The sequence below is a fragment of the Antechinus flavipes genome, chromosome 3 (assembly GCF_016432865.1).
Source record: "Antechinus flavipes isolate AdamAnt ecotype Samford, QLD, Australia chromosome 3, AdamAnt_v2, whole genome shotgun sequence".
In the NCBI taxonomy this organism is placed as follows: Eukaryota; Metazoa; Chordata; class Mammalia; order Dasyuromorphia; family Dasyuridae; genus Antechinus; species Antechinus flavipes.
This window is the reverse complement of record NC_067400.1, coordinates 119548781-119562856: the sequence shown is the minus strand read 5'-3', so window position 1 is coordinate 119562856 and position 14076 is coordinate 119548781. Positions and strand designations below refer to the sequence as shown.

General features: G+C 34.2%; 1 pseudogene; it reads left to right on the top strand.

Annotated features, from left to right (window-relative positions):
• The first annotated feature begins 541 nt into the window (after positions 1-541).
• Positions 542-1296, top strand: LOC127557061 (40S ribosomal protein S27-like; annotated as a pseudogene).
• The last annotated feature ends 12780 nt before the right edge of the window (positions 1297-14076 follow it).

Here is a 14076-nt window from a genome sequence, read left to right as displayed (position 1 = left end):
AGAAAACTATTGAAGTAATTAATAAAACTAAGGGTTGGTTATATGAAAAAAATCTGACAAAATAGATAATCCTATCAGTGCCATATTTGTATCATAGAAAGAATTTGGCAGTACTCTTTTTTTTTCCTATTTTTTTCCAAAGAGTTTGCACAGTATTGTAATTAATAGAAAAGGCAAGTGGGTGTATTAACTTGCTCATTAAACTCCTCCCCTAACTATTATGAGGTCTGATCTGACTCAGGCCTGGAAGCATAGACCAAAATTTCTTTTTCTGGATGAATTGAGGCACAAGCTTCGTTTTGAATGGTGCTGAAAGTGGATGGGAAGGGAATAGAGAGGATGGCAACAGTAATAGGAAACAATTGTATTTCTTATAAAATTTTTCATGGGAGGTTGGGTAGGAAAGTGGTATTAGCCAAACATCAGAGGAAAAAAAACAAGATAACTATAAAATTAAAAAAAAAACTTAGATTGCTTTGTAATAAAAGAAAAGAATAAAAAAAAAAATTTGTTGTAAATCTTTTCATACAAGGAAGACACCTAAAATCCAGGAGAAAATATTAGTCTTTAAAGTTGGAGATGATAAAATACAAGAGTTCAACCTTAGTTAGAAGTTACCTTTAGCTCAGATTCAGACTGTGTGTGTGTGTGTGTTTAATAAAAAAATGCAAAAAAAAAAAACCCAAAGTATAAATTGCCAAAAAATTATTGATTGGTCTTCACACTATGACTTCCCCATACCACTGACCTCGACCTCATATAGAAAAAATATACCAGCAGGCCATATATAAATTAATAAACCCACAAATTAACATTATGTTGCATTTGCTATTTTTATTTTTATTTTTTGGTTGAATATTTTCCAATTATATTTTTATCTGGTTCTGGTGGCACTGGGAGTTTTATGGGCCATTTGACACCTCTGCCCTACAACAATGAAATCAGAGAACTGAAACCCACTCTCTCAACCCCACTTTAAAATATGCAAACATTTTTAAAAATTATGCTATGTGCTTTTCTGGCAGTGAAGATCTCCTGGCCAATCTACCTCTTGCAAAAGACCTTCTGCAACCCTCTCCTTGGGAGGAGAAGCTAAAACACAAGAAAAAGCATCTGGTGCAGAGTCACAACTCTTATTTCATGAACTAAAGTGCCCGGGGATTCTATAAAATCACACACAAAATGGTTCTCTGTTTTGGATGTTGTACTGGCTTCTGTCAGCCTACTGAAGGAAAGGTGAGACTTACAGAAAGATGCTCCTGCAGGCAGAAGCATCTAATGACTGATTCAGGATGAATGAGAATCTGTAAAGAATAAAATAAATTAGATACAAAAATATAAAATTATACTATGTTATAGAAGTGCTTTATTAAATAAATTAAATATATATATATGTATATACATATACATATACATATATATATATATATATGCGTATATATATATAGACCTTTTGTTTTCACTTTTTTCATTGTATGTCAGTTTACACAAATTTTCCAATATTTCTTTTTAATTCTTTGCATTCATCATTTCTAATCGTACATTTCTTATTATACCCTCTATTCCATATCACTTCAACAAATCTTAGCTTTGGTTCATCTTCAGGGTTTCTTAGAATGGATTAGTAGGGTCCCTTCTAGAAATGTACTCAGTGTGTGTAGTAGATCAAGTATATGACAACTGTTTATTTCTTCCATCATAAAAGAAATGCTTAATACATAAAAGACTCATAAACATACATTGACAAAAACATAAAACATGAAACAGTAACCCACAGCTCCTCTTGTACTCTCCTAGGAGGCTGAAACTTATCACATTAAAACACGAAATACTTTGTGGGACTGATGAACAGCCATTTCATTTTAGGTTTGCACATCTGAGAAACTCACTCAAAGACCTTTTTTCCTTTAGTAAGCCAGGACATGATTTAAGCTTGTCCTTCTCTTGGGTGCCATATTTTTATCTTATACACATTATAGTAGCTTCAGGGAATACTTTATTAACCTATGACACTACACTTCCTTAATATAAAAAGTAACTACTAAGGGTTGGAAGTATCTCTCAGTGTAACTGTTTATTCATTTATATTCAGGAAAGAAGACACAAACCAGAAGGGGTCACTAAGGCTTTGAGAGTAAGCCTCAAGTTCACAAAGACAAATATATAGTTTTACTGACATATGAGAGCTGCTGCTATAGCTGTCAATGGTAGGTTGAAGGAGAATCCCTTTCCTACCATGAGCAGTCCAAGGGAGAGTTGTCTGAGTCAGAAAAGAAGAGAAGAACAAGGGAACAAATGTAAAGTCTATTAAGTGAAAATCCCTCAAATCATTGATAGAAGAGATTTACAAGTGAAATTATTCTGAGGTTCTACTTCATATCCATCAGATCATAGAAATGACAAAAAGAGAGAAAGAAAAGCAAGAAAGAGAGAGAGAGAAAGAAAGAAAGAAAGAAAGAAAGAAAGAAAGAAAGAAAGAAAGAAAGAAAGAAAGAAAGAAGGAGAAAGGGAGGAGGAAGGGAAAGAGGAAGGGAAGGAAGGAGGAAGGGAAGGAAGAAAGGAAGGAAGGAGGGAGGGAGGAAGGGGAAGGAAGGGGGGAGGGAGGGAAGGAGAAAGGAGAGAGAGAGAAGGAGGAAGGAAGGAAGGAAGGAAGGAAGGAAGGAAGGAAGGAAGGAAGAAAAAAGAAAAGAAAGAAGGCAGGAAAAAAGGAAAGAAAGAAAAAAGACATCCAAAGTCATGAAACTCACTCAGATATAAAAGAAAAAAAAAGATCCTTATGTATGAAAATACTTATGGCAGTTCTTTTTGTTTGGCAAAGAACTAGAGACTAAGAAGTTACTCATCTGCTGAATAATGGCTGAATAAATTATGGTATATGGATTTAATAGAACATTATTGTGTTATGAGAAATGACAAGAGGATCAAATTCAGAAAAACCTGAGATTTGTATGAACTGATTCAGTGAGTTTAGAAGATCCAAGAAAATAATTGATAGAATGACTACAATATATGACATGGAAAGGACCTTGGAGTGCCCATTAGAATGTTTCTAGTACTTGGCATATAGATATATATTAAATATTTGGTTGAGACTTAACAGCCACATTTTACAAATGAGCAAACAAATGAAGTATTAGAATAGATTGTTAGATATTTATAAAATAGTTACATAAACCTTTAATGAATACAGAAATTAATTACTTCTGTAAAGGTAAATAATAATAGCATTGCAGAAATTGATGGTGTAGATCAGTGGTGTCATAATCAAATAGATAAGCCATATTCTTAAAAAAAAACTATAGATTAGCATTACATATGTTGTATTATATTTTTCTTTATTTTGTTAAACATTTTTAAGTTATGCTTTAATTTGTTTTGGGGAACCTTTGGGAATTTTGCTGTTAATAGGAAGCTAAGGGATGTGAATTTAACACCTCTGAGGAAGACTATGACTAGGAAAAATTTCATATGAAGTAGGCTAAATAATTTAGTCAAATGATTTAGGGGTTATTTCAAAGCAGTTCTTGCCAGTTCATCAGGAAGACAACCAAACCTACTATGTGTTGGGAGGAGCCCACTGAATATGACAAAAGATATATAGAAATGTTGGTTCCTCTTTCCCACATTCCTGTAATATATTCCACTTTTTTCCAGTTTCACTGACTGCTGACACTGTGGAAACTTCAGCCAAGCAGCAATATATCAAACCAACAGCTCCAGGCACAAGGCTGTTTCAAATCAAAATGGATTTTATATTTTTTAATGAAACAGAAATGGCATATTGTGAATAATTCTAGAAATTTCCCAGTGCTGTGAAACTTGTATATGCTATTTAGATGTTGAAAGATGTACATTTCAATCAGGTCTTTCCATATTTTTCCATGCTGTATAGGATTTAAATGGGACAGAAATATTTCAAAGGTTATTGAAAGAGTCAATTTATTCAGATCCATTCAAATTCATAAAAAGAATGTGGAGTGTCAACATATATCCTTTCTTTTTGAGGACTTTTGCTTATTTGCTCCAAAAGCCAGGTTTCCCAGTTTATCCAGGGTCATCCCAGTTTTCCTGACATGTCTTGCAACTGGATTCCTATAACTCTAGAGGAGAGAGTAAAGCTGTTTGCCTTGCATAACTCTATCTCACTTAAATCCAATTTACTTGTAAATCAAGATATAATCATCCTAATGTCATTGGTTCTCTTTGAAAATGAAGAACAAAGAACAACAAAATAATAGATTGCCTAACGGAAATAGAAATCTCCTCTACAACATCTCTCTCAAGCAGGCATCAAACCCTGCTTTGATTTCCAGGGTTGAGCAACATACTATCTCCAGACATTGTCCCTTCTAATTGAATTAAGTAGTAAGGGTTAGGAGAGGGTCAGTGAGGTGGTAGAGTGGAGATAGTACTAGGGCTAGAATTATGAAGATTCCTTTTCCTGAGTTCAAATCCAGTATGGACTTATCAATTTGTAACTCTGGGCAAGTCATTTAACTCTGTCTCAATTTCCTTATCTATAAAATGAGCTGTAGAAGGAATTGTTAAACCACCATTGGGAATGTAAGCAATTTGATATACAGATATAATCATGCAAAACATTTCCACAATAGTTGTGTTGTAAAAGAAAACATAGGCCAAAAACAAATCTCAAACTAAACAAAACAAAACAAAAACAAAAACAAAAAACAACCTCAAGAAAAATAAAAAAAATGAAATGAAAAATAGTCATTTACAACTGATCATCTGACACTATTTCTCACTCTTTGAACAACAGTACATTTCACTTTGTATCAACTTATGGAAGTCTTTCCAGGTTTTTCTGAGATCCTTTTCCTTTTTTGTAATTTTTTTGTTTTATTTCTTTGGGGATACAGACCTAGTAACAGTATTGCCAAGTCAGAGGATAAAGTGGGATTTTATAGCAATTTAGGCATATTTCCTAATTGCTCTTCAGAATGATTGAATCAGTTCACAGCTCCAGCAGCAATGCATTAATATCTCATTTTCCCCATACTGCCTCCACCATTTGTCATTTTCCTTTTTTACTCAATTGGCCAATTTAATAGATATGAGGTAGGACCACGGTTAAATTAATCCAATCAATGAGTCAGAACCTTTTTTAATGTGGCTATAGATAGCTTTGATTATCTCATCTGAAAACTGTTCATATCTTTTGATCATTTATTAGTCGAGGAATGGCTATTATTTTTTATAAATATGACTCAGTTCTCTATATGTTTGAGAAAGGACTATCAGAGAAACTTGTTTCAAAATTTTTTTTCACAGTTACTCTTGTATTTCTCTACATTCTATTTCTTTCCATCTTTTTATTTTATTCTCTCTTCACTATGTCCCTCCTCAAAAGTGTTTTGCTTCTGATTACCCCTCTCCCCCAAACTGTTCTAGCTATTATCACCTTGTCCCTTCTTTCATCCCTTTCCCCACCTACTTTTCTATAGGGCCAAAGTGATTTCTATATCCAATTCAGTGTATATGTTATTTCCCCTTTAAGCCAATTCTGACAAGAGTAAAGTTTGCTCACTTCCTCCCTTTTCCCCTTCACTGTAAAAGCTTTTTCTTGCCTCTTTTGTGTGAAATAATGTACCCTCTTCTATCTTTTCTTTCATGACATTCCTCTCTCACCCATTAATTTTATTTCGAAAGATATTAATCTTTCATTTTCAACTTACATCTTTGCCCTCTGCCTAGATATATTCCTTTTAACTTCCCTAATGATAAATTATTATGAATTACAACTATCATCTTCTAATGTGGGAATGTACACCTGTTTACCTTGTTATGCTTCTCCTGAGTCTTGTATTTGAAAGTCAAATTTTCTATTTGGCTCTGATCTTTTCATTAAGAATGCTTGAAAATCCTTTATTTCATTGAATATCCATTTTTCTCCTAAAGGCTTATACTCAATTTCATTGGATAAGTGATTCTTGATTATAATACTAGCTTCATTGCTTTCAAAAATATCATATTTCAAACCCTCCAATTTTTTAACACAGAAGCTGCTAAATCTTGTGTTATCTTGATTGGGCTCTACCACACATGCATTGTTTCTTTCTGGATGCTTGCAATATTTTCTCCTTGACCTGGAAGTTCCAGAATTTGGCTAGAATATTTCTGAAATTTTTCAGTGGGAACTCTTTCAGGAAGTGATCAGTGGGTTCTTTCAACTTCTATTTTATCCTCTGATTCTAAAATATCAGAGAAGTTTTCCTGCTAATTTCTTGAAATATGATGTCTAGCCTCCTTTTTGATCATGGCTTTCAGGGAGTCTAATAATTTTAAAATTCTCTCTCCTGGATCTATTTTCCAAGTCAGCTTTTTTTCCCTAATGAAACATTTCACATTGTTTTCTATTTTTTCATTCTTTTGGTTTTGCTTTATTGTTTCTTGATTTCTCATAAAGTCATTAGCTTCCATTGGCCCAATTTTAATTTTTAAGAAATTATTCTATTATTCTAGGAACCTTTAAGTTTTCAGTTCTTATAGGGTTGTATGATCTAAGGAGAGGGGCTTATTCTTTCCTGGCATGTTCTCTGGTCTGTGAGTGACTACAAGCACTCCTTTCTACCTGTGAGGAAATTTACAACTCTGGTATGCTACTGCCTCTCCTTGCCCTGAGACTGCCACCCAGGACTATACCCAGATCTGAGTATGAGCAGAGCAGCAGAATTCTTCTAGCAAAGAGATCCCTGTAATCTCCTTCTGACCAGTCCTTCCACCTCCTTAACTTCTCTTGCTTCAGGGCTCCAGAAGCAGCTGCAACCTTCTGTTTCTGTGGCTCTCAAAATCTTCCCCTAGTTTTCTAGAGCTGGATTTATGGGATTGTGCTCTATTCTCATCCATTTGTGACAAACCTTTCCTACTAAACTTCTAAGTTGTCTTGGGCTTGAAAATTATTTCACTCTCTCTTTTTGTAAGTCCTATCACTCTGTAATTTGTTTAGAGCCATCATTTAAAAGTATTTGACTGGATTTGGGAAAGAACTCAGACAGTTCTTATCTTTACACTCATTTTGGGCCAGCCCTTTTAATCATAGACTTTTGAAGAAATGTACAAAAATTCTTGACCATTTTAATGTTCTTAAAAGCCATTGAATAAACAGAATAATGTTGCTCAGGAAGCATGTATAGATTGGTTGAAGGAATGTGATCATTTCCTGTTATTCATAGAACTGAGCATCTGAAAGCACAAAGAAGAGTCCTTCTCAGTCGAGTACCTGAGAAAGAGTCACTTTGGGTTAGTGTGGGGGAAATAGCCTTGGAATCATTCTTCTATTGCCCCCCACTCCTACTTTGCCCTTTGTGAACCTTGGAAGGTCAGAGAATTTTCGACTTTCCATTGACATCTAGGTTCTATCAGTGTCCTGGAAAAGCCGATCTAGCATCTGTACTGAGATCTAAAGACAAGGCACGCCTGAAGGAAAATGGCAGTTTTCTTTTAAGAAAGATTCTATGAAAAGCCCAGCATAGAAACCCTGTCATATCTAAGGGAAATGTCATGACTTGCCTATGTAGGGGAGAAAGCCAGAAGCTTTGAGCTACCCTTTTTTGATACAGGTTCAAATCGTAAGACTATATAAATTTTAACTATGATGATGATGATATACTTGAAGTTAGGTCGACTTAATCTTGAACTCTATATATACTAATGAAAAAGTGTGTCATAGACTTTTTTTTTGAGAGGAATGATTTGTACTAATTATTCTTAGTAAATCATCTTAGTAAATACCCGTTAGTGAAAACTAATTGTTTGACTAGTTGATAATCTTGGAGGGAAAAACTTCACTTGGGGGTTTATAAGTGATAGTATTAGAGAAAAGCTAATCAAATCCTTAATGGTATCTCTAAATTCTAAGGGCATAAGTAGAAGTCACCCACTGGGGATTTGACCTGCTTGTAAGACTGAAAGTTTGATGAGTAGTCTCAGAACATGTGATATGCTTATATCAAGCTGAAGTATTTTTTTTCCTCCAATTTCCACCCATTATTCTTAATTCTGTTAATTGGGGACCAAGCAAAGACTCTCTTCTATAGGACAATTTTTATTGACAGATATTGTGTTTATGTGTCTTTTCTCCAAGTTAAGTATCCTTAACTTTTTAAGCTAGCCTAATAGGCCATATTTGATATGATATTTATTTAAAATATTTACTTCAGCATGGCAGAGTAGACTGAATGTTAGACTTGGAGTGAGGAAAATCATGATTTAAATCCCATCTCAGACACTTGATAGATCTGTGTGAGGTGAGACAAATCACTTAATCTCCTTAAAGCTTAATATTCCTCTGTAAAATGGGAATATTATTAATGTCTACTATATCAGTTTTGAGGAGTATATGAGATTTTATATATATACATATATATGTATGTGTATATATATGTAGTGCTTTTCAAACCTTAAAGCACTACATGTGGTTATTATTATTGATAATCATAATAACAAAACATATTTATCTAATGCTGTTATATATATATGTATATTTATATCTATCTATCTATCTAGATGTAGATATATATGCTAAGAACTTTCCTTGGTATTCTTGTATATTTTCTTCATAGTGGTAACTTTCCTACTCATCTAAAGGTAATTATTTTCCCTAGTTTTATATGTTCACTTTTTATAATATCAGTATTGACCTCTCTGTAGGCATTTCCTAGCAGTTAATGACTGACTAGGTTAAGGGCCCTGGGCTTGCCTCAGGCCCTAAGCCAGCTTCTCGTTAACTGGGAGAAAACGGGCTCCCTTTCAGTTACTTACTCTTATGTACCTTTAATAGAACAGAATCCCTGAGAAGTTACCTAGACTAAAGCAGACGGCTTTATACTTTCAGTGTCTCATTTGTAAATAACCCTGTTATGAGTAATAGGAAGTGATCCAGATGGTTGTAAAAAGACACAAGTTTAATGGGCAACTCCTAGTGGACTAATGGTTTTGCTTGAAAAACATTGCACCTGCAGGACATATTGCTCCAGTTTTTGTTCAGAATATAATGAGCCAATGCTCAAGCAGAGATGCATTCAAATCTCTCTGGGAGTTATAAACCTTGAAATAAATAGAAGAAAAATTAAAACAACAACAACAATCATCTAACCTACTTCTTTCCCTAGTGGCTGACAGGACACTCTCTTAGCACCATTCTTTTCTCAGGTTCAATAATTTCCAGGTGCAAGCAGTCACCACTTTTATGCTCACTGTTATACCCCTTTAAAATTTTATTCACTGTCTCTGTTGCTTAAGAATACAACATAACAGTTGGACCACTACTACCAATAAGCTACAAGTTTCTGTATATTTGCTGATATTGTGATTGTAAGCTCATGGCACCTTTTCCCCCTCTCATCACAGACTAATTCCCAATTCAACTCTATTCCCAACCATTTTACATTTATCTCCTGTTTTCACAATTGCTTTTGAAGGCAGGACAGATTTGACTACATCTGAAATCCCTGGAGAAAAATTAAGAATTAAGGTTGCCTGTCTTTGTCTCTCTGTCTCCTTCTTCCCCTCTCACTCTTTCTTTCTTCTTCATTCTTTCTCTTTGCCCCTCTCTTCCTGTTTCTTTCTCCTCTTCCTTTCTCTTTCCTTCTCTCCTTTTCTTTCCCTTAGGGATCTCATCAAGTTCCTCAAGTTCAATTACGATTTTTATGCGGATGTTTTCCAAATCTCCTTGTTTATTTAGGTGCCCAAGGTCTACTGTATATCCCCACCTGACACTTCATGTCTTAAAATAGAACTCATATTTTCCCCCAAACCTAAATCTCCTTCAAACTTTCCCATTTCTATTGAGGATATCACCATATTTCTAGTCATGTAGGTTGGCAACTTTGAGGTTGTCCCTCTCCTTAGATTGTAAACCCATTGAAAGCAGAAACTGCTTAACTTTTATCCCTAGTATATAGTAGTTACTTAATAAGTGTTTATTAATAATGTTAATATGATCATTAATAATATTTTTTTATACTCTGACTCTTGCAATTAATTGGCAAATCTCAGTTTTTCTTCCACATCTCTCATATTTACCTCCTATGTACTTTACATACCTTATCTAACTCTTACATCTCCCCTGGACCACTGCAATTGCCTCTTAATAAATCTCCCTGTCTCCAATTTGGTCTTTCTTTGATTCACCCTCCATGTATAAGAAAAGTGATTTTCTTCCAACACAGATCTGGTAATGTCATGCCTTGTACCCTGGCTCTCCCCATCCTACCTCCTACCCCATCAAAAATCTCCTATGGTTTCCTCTTACCTCTAGGATAACAGTCTTCAACAATTTGGCTCCTACTTAGATTTCTAATCTTAATTCTTATTACTTCCCGTTGTAATCCCCATTTCAGTTCAATTGACTTGCTAGCTATACTATGTATATAGACTCTAATCTCTGACCTCTGGGCCTTTGTAGAAGTAACCTTTATGGTTGGATTTTATTTATGCTTGCAGAACTCCTAGATTTCTTTTCAAAACATAACACAGCTATAACCTTTTCCATAATAATTCTTCTGATCTGCCTATTATTGCCCTTCCCCTCTTGAAATTTCTTTATTTGGAGTAATAAAAAGCTTATTACCTAAAAAAAGAAATATCCTTAGAAATTACATTGCATTATTATTTAATATAATTATATTATACATATTTCATACTCATGTATATATTGTTCTACTCCGTCTCTTTCTCCCTAGTTAAATAAAATGCAAACTACTTTAGATCGGATACAAGTTTCCTTCTTTCCTTTTTTCCTCCTTTCTTTCTTTCCCTTTTCTTTTCCTTCCTTCCTCCCTTCCTTCCTTCCTTCCTTCCTTCCTTCCTTCCTTCCTTCCTTCCTTCCTTCCTTCCTTCCTTCCTTCCTTCTTCCCTCCCTCCCTCCCTCCTTTCTTTTCCTTCCTTCCTTCCTTCCTTCCTTCCTTCTTCCTTCCTTCCTTCTTCCTTCCTTCCTTCTTCCTTCCTTCTTCCTCCCTCCCTCTCTTCCCTCCCTCTCTCCCTCCCTCCCTTCTTTCCTTCCTTCCTTCCTTCCTTCCTTCCTTCCTTCCTTCCTTCCTTCCTTCCTTCCTTCCTTCCTTCCTTCCTTCCTGTATTTGTAACCCCAGTATCTAGCAAACTATCTAGCACATCATAGGATTTTAATAAAATGTGTTCAATTTAATTTGGGGGAAGCTAGGTTGTATATGGGATAGAATGCTGGGTTTGGAGTTAGAAAGAAGTGAGTTCAAATTTGGCCTCAGATACTTATTAGCTTTGTGAACTTGGCCAAATCATTTATCCTTATTTACCTCAGTTTCCTCATCTGTAAAATGAACTAAAGTAGGAAATGGCAAACCACTGGCAAACCACTCTAGTATCTTTGTTAAGAAAACCCCAAATGTGATCATAAAGGGTAAAACATGACTAAAACAACTGTATTCTAATTTAATTTCTGCACAACAATTAATTTTAATAAAATTCAATTTGAGAAACAGTACACATGCAGTGAATAGAATGCTGTACTTAGAACCCCCCGAAATATGGGTTCAAATCCTCTCTGTTTTTTATTAACTGTATTACTTTGGCATAATAATGTACCATTTCCTATAACTTCTTAAAAATTGATGATAGTAACGCCTAGCATTTTCATCTTGAGGGTTACCCTGAGGTTTAAATAAATAATTTATATAAAGCACTCTTCAAACTTCAAAATATTATTAAAATATTAATTATTATTCATTGCTTACTCTACTGTCTTGAAGCACAAAGAAATTGGCATATATTCTGTGATTTTATCAGAGACAACATGCTATTATATATACAAAACTCATTTTTGAAGCTAGCAAGACCTGAGTTCTAATCCAGTCTCCAAAGCATACTTCCTACACGTACTTGTATAGTTAAGCTGTATACAGAATTTCAGTGCTTCAGGCAACTCTAAAAATATAAATAGCTGGTAAGGTACCAATTTTCTACATTCTTATAAAACCATACCTCAGTCTCAATTTCTAAGTTTTAAATAGGTTTTAAAGATGATTGGTACAGGAGTATGAGTTCCAGAGAAATGTGATTATATTGCATGAGCTCTGCAGGCTGTAGGTCACATAAGATTAGAGAATAAGGTCACAGAACAAGTTGCTGAGTCAAGTTACTAACTGTGGGACACAACTGAATAACAAAAGTAATGAGTACTTATTTGAGACAGAGGGTGGGATTTCATGGCCCTCTGGAGGCTCCTGGTGAACCAATTAAATTGTTGAACAGCCCCTAGTCTTATTACATGCACTCTCCAGGAATGGTAGGTTTTGGTTTTATACTAGTTATATAACTACATGCCTTCATTAATTTATAAGGCAATGTGAAAATTATGATGACATTGGGGGATATCATACATACCACTCACTTTGATTTAGACTAATATTAATGGCTTTTTATGAAAACATATTGAATAACCCATGTCATGAGGGAATAATCTTCCTTTTCTCTCTACTTTAGAAACATCACTGATCATTGAATCACTTAAATTTTGTTGTTTCCACAACAGATTATTTTTTCTTCTTAATTCTGCCTCAGCCAATTTTTCTTTATTGGGTTTTTTTTTTTTTGGTTTTGTTTTATTTTTTGCTGAGGCAATTAGGATTAAGTAACTTGTCCAGGTTCACACAGCTAGAAAGTGTTAAGTGCCTGAACTCAGATTTGAACTCGGATCTCCTGACTTCAGGACTAGTGCTCTATCCACTGTGCCACCAAACTGCCCCCAGTTGCTCTTTTTTGATATGTCATTAAATTTAATGGGCTGAAAAACACAAATATAACTACTGTTTGTTACCATCAAATAATATTTTACCATATATGACATAGTGACAGTAGTTGACAACTATATGGGATTTTATAAAGGATTTTACATACATGACTTCCCTGAATTCTAATGAGATTTTGTTGTTGTTCATCCTTCATTCACAAAGACAACCAGTGATGTCTTGTCTTACAAGTGAATTTTAACTTTGTGATAGAGGTAGTAGAGTATCACTCCTTTAAAAAAAAATGAGGAAATGGAGAGAAGTTAAGTAATTTGCAAAAAAGTCACCTAGTGAGTAAATAAAAAAGAAAATTTTAACCTAGGGCTTCCTTCTCCAAATTCAAATACCTCTTTCAATAAAGATTTTTTTTTCAGTTTCTAGGGATTAAATATTATAATTTATCATATTTCTAAAAGATAAAAAAGTAGACCATAATTAACAAAGTATTATATGGATCTGTGTATAGTCCTATAACAAATTACTTCTCTCCAACTATAGCAAATAATGATAGTTATAGTCTGATGTATGTGTGTATATATGTGTACATACACATATACACACCACATATACATACACAGTTAGCTCTATGGCAGTTGCTAGTGCATTTTACTTAAAAACAATATTGTAAAGGACTTCCAGAGTATAACTTAATAAATGTATTTTGAGACAACAAAGATTAGTTATTAAAACAACAACAGTAAGAATTAACATTTATTGGGTAGTTAAAGGTTGCAAAGTGTTATGTTAGATATTTTGATCCTCACAACAACCAACAATTTAAGAACTTAAGTACTCTTAGTATACTCATTTTACAGATAAGAAAATAGGTAGAGAATAATAAAGTGATTTGCCCAGGATCACACAGCTAGTGTCTGAGGTAGGATCTGAATTCAAGCCCTCCTGATCCTGGGTTCTACATTTTATCTACTATACCATTTAGCTGCCTATAAACCAATAACACATTATTTTGATATTTTCTATTTTTAATTAAAATTATAATTGTAATAACTACAACCCTAACTTAGATCTCTTTAGTACTTTATGTACATTACCTTGCTTTGCAATAATATAACAGTGAAAAAAATACAAAATAATACTTCATCTTGAATGCTGCATATCTACTGTAGTCACAGTATCAGACTGGGAGAAAGGGGTGTAGAGGGTGCCAGAAATACACCATTTTTTTAACATGAATGTGAGAGATTCTTGCCCAAGAATATTATTGATTGAAGCATTCTTGGTATAAGAGAAATTAGGAAAGAACTTGAAATTAAATAAAAGGATTATTCATGAATTC